This window comes from Bufo bufo, chromosome 5 (assembly GCF_905171765.1).
Source record: "Bufo bufo chromosome 5, aBufBuf1.1, whole genome shotgun sequence".
Classification (NCBI taxonomy): domain Eukaryota; kingdom Metazoa; phylum Chordata; class Amphibia; order Anura; family Bufonidae; genus Bufo; species Bufo bufo.
Genome location: NC_053393.1, coordinates 475,129,213 through 475,150,516, shown reverse-complemented (window position 1 = coordinate 475,150,516; position 21,304 = coordinate 475,129,213). Strand labels below are relative to the sequence as shown.

The window sequence follows — 21,304 nt, the reverse complement described above, 5'->3', positions numbered from 1 at the left end:
CACAGAATCAGACTTCTATCTGCACGCTAGCGTGTGTCTTAGGTTTTTCTGAATGACACTATCAGCACCTTCAATGTAAGATATCCTTTTTGGGATAGATTTCAAGTAGGCCTAAAATACCAGAAACTAGTTATTTTGAGAATGGCAAATTTGGGAATAGTTTTTCAACCCAGAAAAAAAAGTGTGCTTTTACGGTCACTACAAATAACTTGACCAGCTAAAACAGTACAGATTTGGTTGAATAGAAATGTCAGGTCTATTTTTTAGGCGCTGGGTGACAGGCTCAACTTGCCCCTGATGTAATATATGGCCAAAAAATAACCACACGGTTGATGGTTAAATGCACTTGGGTGACACAGGCTCAGCCTGCAGCTGATGTAGTATATGGCCAAAAAATAACCAGACTGTTGATGGTTAAATGCACTTCGGTGACACAGGCTCAGCCTGCAGCTGATGTAGGATATAGCACAAAATAACCACACTATTGATGGTTAAATACACTTGGTGATAGCTTGTGCTGGCGCACCACAAGTCACAAAATGGCCGCCGATCACCCCAGAAAAAAAGTAATATAAAAACGCTCTGGGCAGCCTCAAAAAAGTGAGCAAGTCAATAATAGCACTTCAATGATCCACAGCTGCAGATCGATCACAGAATGAAGTCTTTTGGAGGAGTTAATCTGCCTAATCTCGCCCTAACGTCCCAGCTGCAACCTCTCCCTACACTGATCATAGCAGAGTGACGTGCGGCGCTACGTGACTCCAGCTTAAATAGAGGCTGGGTCACATGCTGCACTGGCCAATCACAGCCATGCCAATAGTAGGCATGGCTGTGATGGCCTCTTGGGCGAAGTAGTATGACGCTTGTTGATTGGCTGCTTTGCAGCCTTTCAAAAAGCGCCAAGAAAGCGCCGAACACCGAACCCGAACACAGACTTTTATGAAAATGTTCGGGTTCGGGTCCGTGTCACGGACACCCCAAAATTCGGTATGAACCCGAACTATACAGTTCGGGTTCGCTCATCCCTATTTGCAATCTCTTTTCTCTTAGATAGTTCTCAATCACTGGTGTTTAGGCACGATTGAGTCTGCAGTTACTCCGTGCTATAACACTTGGTCCCTACCACTCCTAATCTAAAAACTAACACACGAGCTCCCCCAACATGTTTCACCACTAGATGTGGCTTCTTCAGGGGATGGAGCTACTGTCAACAAGAATGCTTTACTGCTGCACCCTTTTAAACATTAAGGGAGGGTCGTTACTTATTATGTGGCCAGTCACTGCCAAGCTTTCCTGTATGACAGGTCAGTAACCCTATCATAATGCCTTACTAGTATTTCTCCGTCATCCGATCACTTCCTTAGTTGCTTGGTAATTCTACGTCTGCAAAAGGACTTTAACCTCCGATCCGGAAGGAGATGAAGTCATGCGCATCAACAAAAAACTTTAACTTTGTACTCTACCTTTCGCACCGCATTAGGCTCCGATCTGGGGGAGAAAATGCGCATGCGCTAGATCTTTAAACTTTTCCCAATGGCATATATTCTACGCATGCACAAGGTCCTTGGTTTTCAAGATACTCTCATCGCATTGTATCAGTCTCCGGTGCGCATGCGCAAGGTCCTTAACCTTCTCCAGTATAATATTTTCACGCATGCGCAAAAACTTTGACTTCTAAATCAAAGCACCAAGATCACATATAAGGGCATGCGCATGCGCGAGATCTTTAAACTTTGTGCTCTTACTTTCGCACCGCATTGAGCTCCGATATAGGGGAGAGAACGCGCATGCGTGAGGACTTTAACTTTTTCTGATGGTATGTGTTTGCGCATGCGTAAGATCTTTAGTTTTCAAAGATACTCTCATCGCATCATGTCAACTTCCGATGCGCACGCGTAAGGTCATTAACCTCCTCCTAAGCACCAGCATCACATCGCATGCGTCAAATCTTAGATTTTATTCTTATTCTCAACATGTAATGATATTGCGCATGCGTGGGAACTTTATGTAGATCAGAAATTTCACATCCAAGCGCTTATATTCACATTTGGATTCTAATCCATATGTTACTTTGCGCCTGCGTGTAGACTTTTAAATTTTCAATGATACCACAACTGGTACGTCTGGGGTCATAGACCTTATGACCATATTTCAATACTTCTATTACGCATGCACATACATTCTAACCTCCAGATTAGAGGGATGACATCAATGTGCATATATATGCACCTAGATGTGTATTTGTACTCAAGCCAAAGTTTGTACTATACTTTACATGTTTTCTTTTTTATTATTTTATATTTTCAATATCAGTTAGATGATTGGCTATAGGGTACTTAGGGTTAATCCTTTATGATTATTATTTTTATATATTTAACCGTTCTTTTTGTCTTTTATCCCTATACTTATAGTGAGGAATGCGGTTCCGTATGGCTAAATGATCTAGGGGTTACTATCTTTCGTTCTTCCAGGTAATTATATTTTTCTATTTTTTTATATATTTATTTTTCTTAATAATATTATTTCAAAAGGTGTACCTACTTGTGTTTAGATAAAGGCTGTGAAGGAAAATCCTTCATTGAGGCCTTGTGGACTCATTGTGCCCAACCTAAATATCCAGCGGGCCTCACTCTGTAGGAGTTTTTTATCAAGATTTCCCCCCCTTGGTCCTAGAACTATTTTTTCGATGCCCCAGAATCGTAAAACGGAGCTTTTGTTATTGTGGAAATATTTAATATGTCTGGCAATTGACGTATCTTTTCCGGTTTCTATACTGCTGATATGTCCTGAGATGCGACGTCTCAACTCCTGTACTGTTTTGCCCACGTATAACTTTGGGCATGGGCATGATGCCAAGTATACTACCCCCTGTGTTTTACACGTAATGAGTTGTTTAATTTCATATTCTTTCTTGTCTATAGGGTTTATATACTTTTTAATGCGGGGGAGATACCTACAGAAAGAGCAGTCACCACATGGTGAGGATCCCCGGTATCTTTCAACCGGTCTCTCTAGATTTCCTCCCTTCTCCATTAGGTGGCTATGAACCAACTGATCTTTAATGTTCCTGCCCCGTCTGTATGTTACTGATGGATTCAAGGTGAGTATCATATTTAGATCTCTGTCGGATTTAATAATGTGCCAGTGTTTTTTCAATATTCCATATATTTCTTTGTTGTACCCGTCATAGGTACCAATACATCTGATGATGTCATTTTTCTTAGGGGTACTCTCTTTGAGTAGATCTTCTCTCTTCATTCTATTAACTCTATTATAGGCTTTTTTTAGAGGGTTTTTTGGGTAGCCTCTTTTTTGAAATCTCTGAAGGAGTTGTTCACTTTCTTTAGAGAATGAGACCTCATCGGAGCAATTCCGACGTGCCCTCAAGTACTGGCCTACATGAATTCCTTTCTTCAAGGATGTGGGGTGCCAGCTATTCCAATGCAGGTAACTATATGTTGCTGTTAGTTTTCTAAAGACCTCTGTTACCAAATGGCCATTTTCAGTCTTCTTTATTTTCAGGTCAAGAAACACAATCTCTTTTTCTTGAATTTCATGGGTATATTTCATCCCTATACTGTTATGATTTAATTTCTGAGTGAATTCACAAAACAAAGAGTGACCCCCATCCCATAGGATAAGAATGTCGTCTATATATCTGCCCCAAAAAATGATGTGGCAGATATATGACGACATTCCTTCCCTAAAAACGTGATCGTTTTCCCACCACCCCAAAAATAAATTGGCATACGTTGGGGCACATGACGTCCCCATCGCAGTACCATTAGTTTGCTTATAAAATTGTCCCTGAAAAACAAAATAATTGTGCTCTAAAACAAACCTTAGTGATGACAAAAGAAATTGATTGTGTCTATTGAAGTTTTGACTTCTCGTGTTAAGGTAGGACTCTACCGCGTGCATTCTTAATGGGTGTTGGATATTACTGTAGAGTGACTCTACATCCAAACTAGCTAAAATTGTGTCTGGTGTTACTGTGATGTCATTGATCTTCAAAAGAAGATCTTTTGTATCCCTAATGTAAGAGGGTAGGGTGGTCACAAAAGGTCTCAGTACCTGATCGATATATTCACTAACAGATTGTGTGAGATTGTCGTTTCCCGACACAATTGGTCTTCCTGGAATTGATTGCTTGTCTTTATGCACTTTTGGGAGGGCATAGAAGGTGGAAATCGTTGGGTTTTTGTTATAGAGATATTTGAATTAGTCTTTTGTTATTAAATTCTCCTGAAGTGCTCCATCCAAAAGCTCCTTAAGATCATTCAGGAACTCCTTTGTAGGGTCACCCTTCAGGGGTTGATAGGTGGACCTATCCTTAAGAAGTCTCAACACCATGTCAACATAGTCATTCCTGTCTTGAATGACTATGTTGCCCCCTTTGTCACTCGGCTTTATTATAATATCCTCATTTTTCCTGAGAATTTCAAGGGCTTTTTGTTCCTCACTACTGAGATTCTGTACTAGGTGGTCTTTCCTCCTTTGTAAGGACTTAATATCCTGAGTGACCAGCTGTACAAAAGTCTCTATCTCTTGGAACTGTGTAAACTGTGGAGTCATTTTGGATTTTGGTCTTAGAGTCGAGAAAGGGGGGTCAAGATTAATTTGATAACCCTCACTTTCTTGCTGTAATGACTCAAGAATCTCCACACATCTCCTCTCGTTATCGTATAGTCTCCGTGAGTCACTTTCTTCTTGTTTGTGTATTTTATGCAGAGCTAACTTCCGTGCGAAGAGGTTTACATCCTTAATCCATAGGAACTTGTCACATTGTGGGACCGGAGTAAAGGTAAGGCCCTTACTTAGAAGCATTTTTTCTGATGGTTTTAAGACATACTTTGACAAATTAATAACTTGTTTTTAATCTGGATCCACTTGATCCTCAGAATATGTCCTACTGGTTATTTGCTGTACCCCCACCTCTCCCGGTCCCTCAACTGGACCCCTGTTTGGCCTAAAAAAAGGGGGGCAATAGTTGTTGTTTTTTCTCCTACCCCCATATTCATCTGTGATGAATATGTCTGAATTGGGGGTTGTGATGTTTGAGGTTGAAAGGCTATTGACGCCTGACTCACATTCCCTCCCTGAGATGACCCAAAGGAGAATGATTGTATAGATTGTGAGGGTTGCATAGTTGGAGGATAAGATGGCACAGATATCCCACTTGCACTTAGAGTGCCTTGTCTTCCTGTTGGATCTCTCATACATGATTGAAGAGATTCACGTCTCTCTAGGGATGATTTCCTTGGGGGGTACTGTCTTTTCTTGGTCTTACGTTTAGTTCCCTTCGAACGATTCCCTTGCCCCGTGGAACTATATCCTGAGCCCTCTGTCCCAGATGTTTCTGTCTCTGAATTATCCCTATATATTCTCTGTGGGTTTCTATTGTTTCCTCTACTTCTCCAAATATACACCCTGTTATTTTCGAAATCAGATCGATCTCTTAGATATTTGGCGTGTTTCCTTTCTTTAATTTCGTTTTGTAGTGTGTCTATGTTTTTCTTTATTTTTTGTTCCAGGTCAGGAAACTCTGGATGTTGGCCAAATTCTTGTATTTCTCTGATTTCTCTCTCTAGTTGTTGATCTACCTTCTTAAAAAGTTCCTTCTCATAATCTGCTAGGTATTTTAATAATCTCAAAGAGCACTCTGTTAGGAGATCTTCCCAACCTTTAGTGAACTGGGTATCTTCTAGCTGGACGTTTGGTCTCAGAGGTATGCGTAACCCTCTGTACACCATACCCTGCTGTATATAGGTTTCCAAACTTGCTATCTCCCACCAAGATCGTATATGTTGGCTATAGGTCTTATTAAGGTTCCTGAAGGCTATATTAATATCTGTTTGGCCCAATGGAATGTGTGTGTTAGAGAACACTTGACTTGCCTCTATGGTAAGGTTCTCCAAGCTCAATTTTTGCTTGAGAAAACCTGCCATGTTATCCCCCTAGAAGGCTTTATTTTAACTATTTCCTCCTTTTTACTGAGTGAGGTCATGAATATACGGTTGGCCTATATTAATGGATTATATATATGTTTATATTTTGTTTGTTTTTGTATTTTCAATGGGTGATACAATTGAAGGTACACCAGTATGGGAGCTCAGGAAATAATTCCCTCGCTACCCTTTAAGGGGTCAAAGAATAGGAGAATCCCTCCTTTTAAGACATAATTTTCAAAAGACCCAGTGGACCCGGGATCATCAACTTTAATTCCTGTAGGCCAGTACTTGAGGGCACGTCGGAATTGCTCCGATGAGGTCTCATTCTCTAAAGAAAGTGAACAACTCCTTCAGAGATTTCAAAAAAGAGGCTACCCAAAAAACCCTCTAAAAAAAGCCTATAATAGAGCTAATAGAATGAAGAGAGAAGTTCTACTCAAAGAGAGTACCCCTAAGAAAAATGACATCATCAGATGTATTGGTACCTATGACGGGTACAACAAAGAAATATATGGAATATTGAAAAAACACTGGCACATTATTAAATCCGACAGAGATCTAAATATGATACTCACCTTGAATCCATCAGTAACATACAGACGGGGCAGGAACATTAAAGATCAGTTGGTTCATAGCCACCTAATGGAGAAGGGAGGAAATCTAGAGAGACCGGTTGAAAGATACCGGGGATCCTCACCATGTGGTGACTGCTCTTTCTGTAGGTATGTCCCCCGCATTAAAAAGTATATAAACCCTATAGACAAGAAAGAATATGAAATTAAACAACTCATTACGTGTAAAACACAGGGGGTAGTATACTTGGCATCATGCCCATGCCCAAAGTTATACGTGGGCAAAACAGTACAGGAGTTGAGACGTCGCATCTCAGGACATATCAGCAGTATAGAAACCGGAAAAGATACATCAATTGCCAGACATATTAAATATTTCCACAATAACAAAAGCTCCGTTTTACGATTCTGGGGCATCGAAAAAATAGTTCTAGGACCAAGGGGGGGAAATCTTGATAAAAAACTCCTACAGAGTGAGGCCCGCTGGATATTTAGGTTGGGCACAATGAGTCCACAAGGCCTCAATGAAGGATTTTCCTTCACAGCCTTTATCTAAACACAAGTAGGTACACCTTTTGAAATAATATTATTAAGAAAAATAAATATATAAAAAAATAGAAAAATATAATTACCTGGAAAAACGAAAGATAGTAACCCCTAGATCATTTAGCCATACGGAACCGCATTCCTCACTATAAGTATAGGGATAAAAGACAAAAAGAACGGTTAAATATATAAAAATAATAATCATAAAGGATTAACCCTAAGTACCCTATAGCCAATCATCTAACTGATATTGAAAATATAAAATAATAAAAAAGAAAACATGTGAAGTATAGTACAAACTTTGGCTTGAGTACAAATACACATCTAGGTGCATATATATGCACATTGATGTCATCCCTCTAATCTGGAGGTTAGAATGTATGTGCATGCGTAATAGAAGTATAGAAATATGGTCATAAGGTCTATGACCCCAGACGTACCAGTTGTGGTATCATTGAAAATTTAAAAGTCTACACGCAGGCGCAAAGTAACATATGGATGAGAATCCAAATGTGAATATAAGCGCTTGGATGTGAAATTTCTGATCTACATAAAGTTCCCACGCATGCGCAATATCATTACATGTTGAGAATAAGAATAAAATCTAAGATTTGACGCATGCGAGGTGATGCTGGTGCTTTGAAGGAGGTTAATGACCTTACGCGTGCGCATCGGAAGTTGACATGATGCGATGAGAGTATCTTTGAAAACTAAAGATCTTACGCATGCGCAAACACATACCATCAGAAAAAGTTAAAGTCCTCACGCATGCGCGTTCTCTCCCCTATATCGGAGCTCAATGCGGTGCGAAAGTGAGAGCACAAAGTTTAAAGATCTCGCGCATGCGCATGCCCTTATATGTGATCTTGGTGCTTTGATTTAGAAGTCAAAGTTTTTGCGCATGCGTGAAAATATTATACTGGAGAAGGTTAAGGACCTTGCGCATGCGCACCGGAGACTGATACAATGCGATGAGAGTATCTTGAAAACCAAGGACCTTGCGCATGCGTAGAATATATGCCATTGGGAAAAGTTTAAAGATCTAGCGCATGCGCATTTTCTCCCCCAGATCGGAGCCTAATGCGGTGCGAAAGGTAGAGTACAAAGTTAAAGATTTTGCGCATGCGCATGACTTCATCTCCTTCCGGATCGGAGGTTAAAGTCCTTTTGCAGACGTAGAATTACCAAGCAACTAAGGAAGTGATCGGATGACGGAGAAATACTAGCAAGGCATTATGATAGGGTTACTGACCTGTCATACAGGAAAGCTTGGCAGTGACTGGCCACATAATAAGTAACGACCCTCCCTTAATGTATAAAAGGGTGCAGCAGTAAAGCATTCTTGTTGACAGTAGCTCCATCCCCTGAAGAAGCCACATCTAGTGGTGAAACATGTTGGGGGAGCTCGTGTGTTAGTTTTTAGATTAGGAGTGGTAGGGACCAAGTGTTATAGCACGGAGTAACTGCAGACTCAATCGTGCCTCAACACCAGTGATTGAGAACTACCTAAGAGAAAAGAGATTGCAAATGCAATGATTTAGGATGAAGGACTAAGTGTATCTCCAGCATTTGTTCATATATACAAACAAAGTAAGCTCACTGCTGACAAAGCAAGCGTGGGATGAACGAATGCTAGGAGGTAGTATATAAGGGTGAAGCAACCTTTATCTCAACCACCAGAGTCCTACCGCACCTATAGTTTTAAACTATTCTTTGTTCTCCCGTCATGATATATTTTTATAAATAAAATGAAATAAATGTTATGTTTTAATAGACCAGAAACGGGAGTTTAGTAGTCTAGGTAACTAGGCTATTTGAATTAAAGGTTAAGGTTTAATCACAGAATCAGACTTCTATCTGCACGGTAGCGTGTGTCTTAGGTTTTTCTGAATGACACTATCAGTACCTTCAATGTAAGATATCCTTTTTGGGATAGATTTCAAGTAGGCCTCAAATACCAGAAACTAGTTATTTTAAGAATGGCAAATTTGGGAATAGTTTTTCAACCCAGAAAAAAAAAAGGGCTTTTACGGTCGCTACAAATAACTTGACCAGCTAAAACAGTACAGATTTGCTTGAATAGAAATGTGAGACCTGTTTTTTTTTGCACTGTGTGACAGGTTAAGGTTCAATCTCAGATTTAGACTTCTATCTGCACGGTAGCGTGTGTCTTAGGTTTTTCTGAATGACACTATCAGTACCTTCAATGTAAGATATCCTTTTTGGGATAGATTTCAAGTAGGCCTCAAATACCAGAAACTAGTTATTTTGAGAATGGCAAATTTGGGAATAGTTTTTCAACCCAGAAAAAAAAATGTGCTTTTACGGTCGCTACAAATAACTTGACCAGCTAAAACAGTACAGATTTGCTTGAATAGAAATGTAAGACCTGTTTTTTTTTGCACTGTGTGACAGGTTAAGGTTTAATATCAGAATCAGACTTTTATCTGCACGGTAGCGTGTGTCTTAGGTTTTTCTGAATGACACTATCAGAACCTTCAATGTAAGATATCCTTTTTGGGATAGATTTCAAGTAGGCCTCAAATACCAGAAACTACTTATTTTGAGAATGGCAAATTTGGGAATAGTTTTTCAACCCAGAACAAAAAGTGTGCTTTTACGGTCACTACAAATAACTTGACCAGCTAAAACAGTACAGATTTGGTTGAATAGAAATGTCAGGTCTATTTTTTAGGCGCTGGGTGACAGGCTCAACTTGCCCCTGATGTAGTATATGGCCAAAACATAACCACACTGTTGATGGTTAAATGCACTTGGGTGACACAGGCTCAGCCTGCAGCTGATGTAGTATATGGCCAAAAAATAACCAGACTGTTGATGGTTAAATGCACTTCGGTGACACAGGCTCAGCCTGCAGCTGTTGTAGGATATAGCACAAAATAACCACACTATTGATGGTTAAATACACTTGGTGATAGCTTGTGCTGGCGCACCACAAGTCCCAAAATGGCCGCCGATCACCCCAGAAAAAAAGTGATCTAAAAACGCTCTGGGCAGCCTTAAAATTGAGCAAGTCAATACTAGCACTTCAATGATCCACAGCTGCAGATCGATCACAGAATGAAGTCTTTTGGAGGAGTTAATCACTGCCTAATCTCGCCCTAACGTCGCAGCTGCAACCTCTCCCTATGCTTTAATCAGCAGAGTGACGTGCAGCGCAACGTGACCCAAGCTTATATAGAGGCTGGGTCACATGCTGCACTGGCCAATCACAGCCATGCCAATAGTAGGCAAGGCTGTGATGGCCTCTTGGGGCAAGTAGTATGACGCTTGTTGATTGGCTGCTTTGCAGCCTTTCAAAAAGCGCCAAGAAAGCGCCGAACACCGAACCCAGACTTTTACGAAAATGTTCGGGTTCGGGTCCGTGTCACGGACACCCCAAAATTCGGTACGAACCCGAACTATACAGTTCGGATTCGCTCATCCCTAATCAGGAGTAATGTGAATATGAACTTTTATTTAGCTTGTCAATCTGTTCCGTGGATCATGGATCTCATCCCTGGAAATGAAGACGGTGAGATCCAGATATATGTGGTTTTGACTGCAGTTTTTAATTGTGGTTTTGTACAACCGATCCATAGCAGACTTATCTTCTGTATTTTACATCCTGTGTGGATGTATCCTCTGGATTGCAAAGGCTGCAGCTGTAAAAGTGCCCCAGTTGGAGTCTACAGCCCTCTAACAATGTATGAGACCGTTTATGAGCCTAATGACATGTAATCATACGTTTTAGGCAGGTGTGGAAAAAAATCCTGCAAAGTAAGAATGCTTTCAAAAATGAAAGTATATTTTTTATCAATCAACAAAATGCAACGTGAATGAACAAAAGAGTAATCTAACTCAAATCAATATTCCTTCAAAACAGCATCAATTCTTCTAGGTACACTTGCATGTGGTTTTGAAGGAATTCAACAGGGAGGTTGTTCCATAAATTTTGAAGAACTAACCACATCCATCTTCTGTGGATGTAGGCTTACTCATATCCTTCTGTCTCTTCAAGACAGATTCTATGATGTTGAGATCAGGGCTCTGTGGGGGCTATATCATCACTTTCAGTCTCCTTGTCCTTCTGTACACGAAGATAGTTCTTAATTACATTCACCATATGTTTGGGTTTGTTGTCCTGCTGGAGAATACATTTGGAGCCAATCAGATGCTTTACTGATGGTATTGCATGATGGATAATGTCTACATGTATTTCTCAGCATTGTGGACACCACTAATCCTTACCAAATCTCAAACTTGCTGTCACCTTTTCAATATTAATGCTATCCTGGCATTAAAGTTCTTCAAAGGGGTTGGATGCATTACTAGGAGACTTCAGGATGTCATACACAAGTTTTCAGGGAAATTGTGGAAATTTCAATTTGGGTTGAATTTATTTGGACCTGAATTGCACCTGATGACCAATTCATGTGAATCACACCCAAAACAAATTTCAAGACATTTGCTCATCTCTAGTGTTTAGAAGACAAAGAAAAAATAAGTCCCCAAACTGTATCAAGCTGGGTTGTACATCTTACATACCAATGATATCACCCCTTGCCTCAGTCAAATTGGCAAGTAATATCCAGGTTTTCGCATGAATGTGATTAACATTCATAGATAGCTGTAATACCAGTTTAGATACCTCTGTATAAATTCTCCTTACATTTGCCTAAATAAAGAATATTCTGAAGTTTTCAAAGCCTATTAACTTGCCAATTGCTGCTTAAAGTCATAGAGGACTTTATCAGTGAGAGCTATTATGTCAGATCAATGAACACCAAGGGCAATTTAACTAGAAGAAAATGTAAACATATTTCTGCTATTCATTGTGGGTCAGTGTTAAATCTTACATTTCAAGACTACTGATGTGAAGAAATTTCATTTCCGAGTGTTAAGCTGCCATATGCTTAACTGTGTAATTGCATAATTAAAGAAAATAAAGTGTAAAATGTTTCTTTCTAGGCTGTCATAACATATGCTACTCTACCAAGTCTTAAGGCATTGTCTGTATAGATCTTTTTAATTATTTATTCACTTATTTATTTACTTTTTTTGTTAAATCAATGTCAAAATCAAATTAAAGTTTATTGCTTAAAAATAAAAATGCTGCATTGCAGATTTACCATTTACCAATAAAATAAGAATGAAATACAAAAATGGTGAACAATTAAAAATTAACTTCTTTGCAATGAAAAAGATCAGGTTTTTCTTCTGGATTAAAAGTATTGAAAGGGTCTGTTATTTAGATAATGAGGAAGGTCTCTCACCTTCTCTTACAGAAGAAAGTGTCAGCTGTATACAGTATGCCAATCAGCAGTGTGTATGCAATCTGTTAGAGATGCTAAGGATAACTTTTTTGTGTGAAAGTTATCCGATCTCACATTAATCAAAACTCCTGTTTTCCTGAGAGAAATTGTGGCTAGACATGAGCGAATTTTTAAAAAATTGGATTCGGACTGTTCGCCGAATTTCCCAAAAAAGATTTGATTTCCCGGCTGCAGAGAGCCTGTATATTGGTGTAGAACACTATGCATTGCGGAAACATGCATGGGGAGTCTGAGATGTTAGTGAAACAATACTGTGAGCTGGTATGACACGCAAATGACAGGCGTCGCTCTTAGAATCACTTCACACTTCACTCATTTAGTCAGTTACGGGGCCAAAACTGACCAAGTACCTAAAATCTGTAAGTAACCAAAATCTGTAGTATCAGACCGCAATTTAACCCCAGAATCAAGGATGAATGGATGTACTTTTATATATATATTAAAAACCGTATAGTATCGGGTTGCAATTTCATACCAATTCCACAATTAGGGATTAACGGATGTACTTATGAGTAAGAACTTGAACACCTAAAAATCTGTAGTATCAGAACGCAAATTTACCCCAGAATAAAGGATGAATGTACATATACAGGGAGTGCAGAATTATTAGGCAAGTTGTATTTTTGAGGATTAATTTTATTATTGAACAACAACCATGTTCTCAATGAACCCAAAAAACTCATTAATATCAAAGCTGAATATTTTTGGAAGTAGTTTTTAGTTTGTTTTTAGTTTTAGCTATTTTAGGGGGATATCTGTGTGTGCAGGTGACTATTACTGTGCATAATTATTAGGCAACTTAACAAAAAACAAATATATACCCATTTCAATTATTTATTTTTACCAGTGAAACCAATATAACATCTCAACATTCACAAATATACATTTCTGACATTCAAAAACAAAACAAAAACAAATCAGTGACCAATATAGCCACCTTTCTTTGCAAGGACACTCAAAAGCCTGCCATCCATGGATTCTGTCAGTGTTTTGATCTGTTCACCATCAACATTGCGTGCAGCAGCAACCACAGCCTCCCAGACACTGTTCAGAGAGGTGTACTGTTTTCCCTCCTTGTAAATCTCACATTTGATGATGGACCACAGGTTCTCAATGGGGTTCAGATCAGGTGAACAAGGAGGCCATGTCATTAGATTTTCTTCTTTTATACCCTTTCTTGCCAGCCACGCTGTGGAGTACTTGGACGCGTGTGATGGAGCATTGTCCTGCATGAAAATCATGTTTTTCTTGAAGGATGCAGACTTCTTCCTGTACCACTGCTTGAAGAAGGTGTCTTCCAGAAACTGGCAGTAGGACTGGGAGTTGAGCTTGACTCCATCCTCAACCCGAAAAGGCCCCACAAGCTCATCTTTGATCATACCAGCCCAAACCAGTACTCCACCTCCACCTTGCTGGCGTCTGAGTCGGACTGGAGCTCTCTGCCCTTTACCAATCCAGCCACGGGCCCATCCATCTGGCCCATCAAGACTCACTCTCATTTCATCAGTCCATAAAACCTTAGAAAAATAAGTCTTGAGATATTTCTTGGCCCAGTCTTGACGTTTCAGCTTGTGTGTCTTGTTCAGTGGTGGTCGTCTTTCAGCCTTTCTTACCTTGGCCATGTCTCTGAGTATTGCACACCTTGTGCTTTTGGGCACTCCAGTGATGTTGCAGCTCTGAAATATGGCCAAACTGGTGGCAAGTGGCATCTTGGCAGCTGCACGCTTGACTTTTCTCAGTTCATGGGCAGTTATTTTGCGCCTTGGTTTTTCCACACGCTTCTTGCGACCCTGTTGACTATTTTGAATGAAACGCTTGATTGTTCGATGATCACGCTTCAGAAGCTTTGCAATTTTAAGAGTGCTGCATCCCTCTGCAAGATATCTCACTATTTTTGACTTTTCTGAGCCTGTCAAGTCCTTCTTTTGACCCATTTTGCCAAAGGAAAGGAAGTTGCCTAATAATTATGCACACCTAATATAGGGTGTTGATGTCATTAGACCACACCCCTTCTCATTACAGAGATGCACATCACCTAATATGCTTAATTGGTAGTAGGCTTTCGAGCCTATACAGCTTGGAGTAAGACAACATGCATAAAGAGGTTGATGTGGTCAAAATACTCATTTACCTAATAATTCTGCACGCAGTGTATATATAAAAGAAAATAAACACCCCAAAACTTGTAGCATCAGGCTGCATTTTGACACCAATTCCACAATTGGGGATTAAGGGGTATATTTATGTGTAATAGAACTTGAGCACCCGAAAATCTGTAGTACCAGTTTCACCCTAATAACAAAATCAAGGATTACTGGAGTTACTGATGTATCAAAAGATGCACTTTGTATCCCCAATTAGTGCAGCAAGGTGTAATAGAATAGCCCCTATAACCCAGGTTTTACACTCTCTTATTGGTCGCTGCTCTATCCCTACAATATGGATAATGCCTCCCTTTTATATGTGCCGGCACTATCAATAATCTTTCCCTGAACAGCTCAATAGTAATTTTTGGTGAATAAAGTCTTTCCTAAACACTGTCCCTATTGCCTGTCACATCTCTCACTGTGCTAAGTCCACTGGAAAATGACAGAGACAGAGCAAGATGAGGCTTTTTATAGGGCTGTGACATCACAGGGGCTGGCTAGCTGCTGATTGGCTATCTGCATGGCATTATGGATGATCCCTCGTTCCCGGGCTTCTTACTTCATTTTAGAAAAAATATGATTTGTTACCACAAAGCGCAAGGAAATTAATCTTCGGGAAGAATCAAATTTTTCCTGAAATTCAGATTGAATTCCACTGTGTCGACTTTGATTCGTTCATCTCTTGGGGGTAGGGAGGGAAGTTTCACAGTCTTTTATTAAAAAGGGTAGATCAGTTTTCTATTTTTAACTGTACATTTTAACCTTGTAATACTGTACTGCTATTTTATTTTTTAAAGTGACTTTCTCTTTGTGTTGCAACTGCCGTGCTGCACACTTATGGAGAAAATATGCAATAAGGGTGTCACAAATCCAAGGCTTTAGAGCCACAAATCTTCCTATAATTTGTATACAGAAAAGCCTGGTGTGGTATGATGTTGGTGATTTTTGGTAGAATTTGTAGCACTCACATTGAAACTCATTGAGAGCATTAAGAACATGTACTCATCCAGAGCCAGCCACAGCCCAATAATGTTCAGTGACCAGATCCTGCTGATAAATGGAATATGGCCCAAAGCAAATTCTCTAATATCATCACCCACCTACTGTCACGGCTGCATGTGAGCAAAAAGAGCATACACAGTGAATTTAGCTACTGACCGGACCCAAACTAGGGAGGATAAAGGGTGACCCCTGTCAGACCCTAAAAGCTCTCCCTATGCTGCTAAGCACATGTCCAGATCCACATGGTGGATCGAGACATGCCCGCGTACCTGAGGCTGATGACCACTGTAACCCCTACAATAGTGGAAGGGGCACGGCCACCAGTGCCCTGCTCAGTATATGGACGGAACCGGGGTCGCCTCGAATCCAGTCAGAAAACAAACAGAAACACACAATGTCTGCACACTTAACTGAAGGAGCTGCAGCAGCAGTGAAAACAGATCCAAAGACAGCTGGCAATATCCGGAGTACTTGCTTCAGCAGAACACAGGTCCAGTGAAAAGATATCACACAAGTGAAGATACTCAAGCGAGAGATACAACTCAAATGAAGAATATAATCCGCACTCTACAAAGGAGGAGGGGTGATTTAAAGGCAGAGAAATCAAACACAGGAGGGACAGCTGGGAGGAAGGAAACAGAAAGTAAAGACCTCATCACAGGGGTGGAGAAACAGAGCTGTGAGAACGTCTCAAAGCTCTAGTAGTGACACCTACCATGTGTCATTTATAATACGGATGCCTTTTATGTGGCAGAGGGGATATTAGTCATTAGGGACTGGGTGCATCTGATTCTTCTGAACCACCTATAACCACACCCCTGGTGGGACATCAGTGAGTTCAATGCAGTATGCAGTATGATGGTATGCAACATCAGTGAAAGTGTGAGTTATAAATGTGCATTGTGATTTATAGTGTCATAGCAATCAAAATCACATATAAGTGGTGCTAGGATTTTAATCTGAAAAGCATATAGGCTTCATCTCTATTAGTAAAGTCAAACTCCACTATCATAATTATGAAAAACACAAGCAAACTAAATAAAAAATACAAAAACAGTAATACCATTCAAGCTTTTTGTTGAGCACATCCAAAGTGCAGGGAGAAAAAAAATAAGTTAACTTTTTAATACGCACTAGTTTCCCCTTTAGCAGCAATCACCTCCACTAAACATTTCCTAAAACTCCAAATAAAGGTTTGCATATTTGGAGTTTTGGACCATTTTTTCCTGCAAATGTTTTACTTACTCGGAATTTGGGGGATGGCTTCCATGCACAGCCATCTTCAGGTCATGCTACAACATCTTGAAAGGATTGAGGTTACGCCACAAATATTTTTCTTTTTCAAGCATTTACTTGCTTTGTCTTGTTGCCTCACCCAATGTCTTTTCAGCTTGAAGTTATGGACTGTTGCCCTTACATTCTCCTATAAATGTTTTGATAATCCATAGAATTAATTGTTAAGGCTCTAAGGCAGCTGAGTAGCCCCAAATAATTATGTTCTCTCCTCAACGGTTTAAAGTTAGATTTTGATGTTAGTGTTCAATGTTCTTTTTAGGCCTCATGCACACGGCCGTTGTGTTGGCCCACATCCGAGCCGCAGTTTTGGCGGCTCAGATGTGGACCCATTCACTTCAACAGGGCCGCAAAAGATGCCTAAAAAGAACATTGAACACTAACATCAAAACCTCATCCTAACTTTAAACCATTGAGGAGAGAACATCATGATTTGGGGCTACTCAGCTGCCTTAAAGCCTTAACATTTTGCTGCGTTCCGTGGTCCGCCAAAAAAATATAACATGTCCTATTCTTGTCTGCGCTTGGCAGACAAGAATAGTCAGTTATATTAAAGGCTGTCTGTGCCGTTCTGCAAATTGCGGAACGCACACAGATGCCATCCGTGTTTTGTGGATCCACGGTTTGCATGAGGCCTTACTCTGAACATAGTGCTGTGCATGTGAACTTTTTTCATAGAACATTTCCCAGAAGCATTGTGTAACGTCAAGGTGGTCTCAAGAATATTTGTGAAGGACTGCAGGGATTTCTTTTTAGATAGGAATGATTTCCAATCCAAACCCTTCTTGTTCAGTGTTCTTGTAGCATGAACAGAGTTTTTTGCAGCTTGTAGAGTTTTCTGTAGATCTTTCCCTGTTACCCTTATATTCTTTTTAACCACTGTCAGGATTGCCTATTGTGTTTTTTAGCATGATCTTAATAGAAACCCCACACGTATAATCTAATTTCCTTAACTGAAACATGTTTTGCCAATTAGCTCTTGAAGAAGTATGTAACACAAAGTTTCACTTACTTTTTCTGCCTGCAATGTAATAAAATATATGAATAGTACAACTGCATGTGCTATTGGTTTAGTTAGATTGTGTATGTCTATAATTGTGACTTAGATAACCATTAAACCACATTTTATTAGTAATCAATGCAGAAATCCAAGCAATCCCAAATGATCTACTTACTTACTCTTGCAACTACAGTGGATATAAAGTCTACACACCCCTGTTAAAATGTCAGGTTTATGTGATGTAAAAAAAATTAGACAAAGATAAATCATTTCAGAACTTTTTCCACTTTTAATGTGACCTATGAACTGTACAACTCAATTGAAAAACAAACTGAAAGCTTTTAGGTAGAGGGAAGAAAAAATATAGTAAAATAAAATAATATGGTTGCATAAGGGTGTGCAAGATTTCAGTTTGTTTTTCACACCCTTAAACTAATACTTTGTTGAAGCACCTTTTGATTTTATTACAGCACTCAGTCTTTTTGGGTATGAGTCTATAAGCATGGCACATTTTGACTTGGCAAGATTTGCCCACTCTTCTCTGCAAAAACACTCTAATTTTATCAGATTGCGAGGGCATCTCCTGCGCACAGCCCTCTTCAGATCACCCCACAGATTTTCAATCAAATTCAGGTCTGGGCTCTGGCTGGGCCATTCCAAAACTTTAATCTTCTGCTTGTGAAGCCATTCCTTTGTTGATTTGGATGTATGCTTTGGGTCGTTGTCATACTGAAAGATGAAGTTCCTCTTCATGTTCAGCTTTCTAGCAGAAGCCTGAAGGTTTTGTGCCAATATTGACTGGTATTTGGAACTGTTCATAATTCCCTCTAGATTAATTAAGGCCCCAGTTCCAGCTGAAGAAAAACAGCCCCAAAGCATGATGCTGCCACCACCATGCTTTACTGTGGGTATGGTGTTATTTTGGTGATGTGCAGTGTTGTTTTTGCGCGAACATATCTTTTGGAATTATGGCCAAAAAGTTTAACTTTGGTTTCATCAGACCATAACACCTTTTCCCACAAGCTTTTGGGAGACTTCAGATATGTTTTTGCAAAATGTAGCCTGGCTTGGATATTTTTCTTCATAAGAAAAGGCTTTCATCTTGCCACTCTACCCCATAGCCCAGACATATGAAGAATACGGGAGATTGTTGTCACATGTACCACACAGCCAGTACTTGCCAGATATTCCTGCAGCTCCTTTCATGTTGCTGTAGGCCTCTTAGTAGCCTCCCAGACCAGTTTTCTCGTCTCTTCATAAATTTTGGAGGGACGCCCAGTTCTTGGTAATGTCACTGTTGTGCCATATTTTCTCCACTTGATAATGACTGTCTTCACTGTGTTCCATGGTATATCTAATGCCTTGGAAATTCTTTTGTACCCTTCTCCTGACTGATACCTTTTAACAATGAGATCCCTCTGATGCTTTGTAAGCTCTGTGGACCATGGCTTTTGTTGTGGGATGTGACTAGGAAAATTTCAGGAAAGACCAACTAGAGCAGCTGAATTTTATTTGGGGTTAATCAGAGGCACTTTAAATGATGGCAGGTGCATGCTGACTCCTATTTAACATGGTTTTGAATGCGATTGCTTAATTCTGAACACAGCTACATCCCCAGTTATAAGAGGGTGTGCACACTTATGCAAACACATTCTTTTTGTTTTTTTTGTTTTCTTCTCTCCACCTAAAAGATTTCAGTTTGTTTTTCAATTGAGTGGTACAGTTTATAGGTCACATTAAAGGTGGAAAAAGTTCTGAAATGATTTATCTTTTTCTCATTTTTTTTTTTACAGCACAGAAACCTGACATTTTAACAGGGGTGTGTAGCATGTTTATATACACTGTATATACTGAGCAGTAAGAGCTGCTTTTGATTGTAAACCACGTTAAAAACGAGTCCAAAACAGTTTTTTTTTTGTTTGTTTTTTCATATGCTAGAGATTTATACTGATGTTTTAAGCCTACATTTATATTATAGATTTTCACTGACTTATACTGAAGACAGTATAAAAGATTTAGCATTTTTGTGAACCTGGATCAATTCACAAATTAATTTTTAAACATGAAATTCAGCAACATTTATAAATTAGATAAATCAATTCTTTTATCTGTATTATGAGTTTACTTGCTAAAAATTAACCTTTTTTATACAGTTGACCTGTCAACTGAATGAATAGGAATTATATTGGTAGGTCTGTGGATAAGTGGACAGTTCAGCTACTTGCCTCGATCACACCTAACCAGTTTAATTTCTCAATATGGTTTCTATGCTCTCCTTACGCCTATATGGGTTTTCTGGGTTTTATCCACATGTTCCCTGTACTCCTATAACTATCACGGTCGGCGTGGCTATAACATACGTGACACAGAGGGAGGGAACGAGGAAGGCCCTGCCCAAGTGAGAGGGAAGATGGTGACCCCTGACTCACCTGGCGGCTGGCACCTGGCTGCCCTGACGTCCCTAGACGGGTTCCTCACCCGTACGCCGATCACGTGCCTAAAGCCCTGGCTTTCCCTGAGCTGAGCCCTAGGTAGTGAACAGGGCGATGGGAACACTAGTCCGCACCACTAACTCTAAGGGAAAACACCAAGGGGAGGACAGACAACACAGACTCAACATATATTCCCAGGTGGGCGACAACAGGAGACAACAATAAGCCCAACAGGGATCCGGAGGGTAGCACTCAGGAACGACAAGCAGGATTCACCACTCCAGTGGGTCAGTATAGATGTCCAGGCAGGAAGCTCTATAACTGGCAACTAGAGAAGTGTGAGGGGAGAATATAAGGAGGTAGGGAGTGGCAGACAAGAAACAGCTGAGGAGGAGAAGCTACGGATCCCTGAGAGAGACAAAAAGGATAGCAAGGCAAACACAGAAAACAATCACTAAAAAACAACGTGATCTTTAGATATAGAGCGCGCAGCCACCCGCTGCGACTTCCTGACCCCGGGTATAACGGAGTCAGACGTGGCTCTTGATACCCTCGTGACAGTACCCCCCCTTTCACGAGGGGCCTCCGGACACTCAGGACCAGGTCTCTCCGGATGAGAGGCATGGAAAGTCTGAATTAACCTGTTGGCGTTTACCTCTGACGCTGGAACCCACATTCTTTCCTCGGGACCGTAACCCCTCCAATGCACCAGATACTGAAGAGAGCGGCGGACCCGACGAGAATCAACAATTCTGGCTATTTGAAACTCCAGATTACCAGCCACAATGACAGGAGGAGGTGGCAGCGGCGATGGTTCTAGAGGTGGAACATACTTCTTGAGTAACGATTTATGGAAGACGTTATGGATCTTAAAAGTCTGAGGTAGCTCCAGGCGAAAAGCCACAGGGTTAATGACGGCTACTATTTTATAGGGACCAATGAACCTAGGACCCAGTTTCCAAGAAGTAACCTTCAACTTAATATTCCTAGTAGACAACCACACATAGTCATTCACTCCTAGGTCC

General features: G+C 40.2%; 1 long non-coding RNA gene across 1 annotated transcript; it reads left to right on the top strand.

Moving 5' to 3' along the window:
• The first annotated feature begins 2,973 nt into the window (after window positions 1-2,973).
• On the top strand, window positions 2,974-4,804 carry LOC121002693. The gene is made up of 3 exons (XR_005779312.1): window positions 2,974-3,100; window positions 3,348-3,447; window positions 4,732-4,804. It is a non-coding gene; the product is annotated as an uncharacterized LOC121002693 (long non-coding RNA).
• Window positions 4,805-21,304: the final 16,500 nt, after the last annotated feature.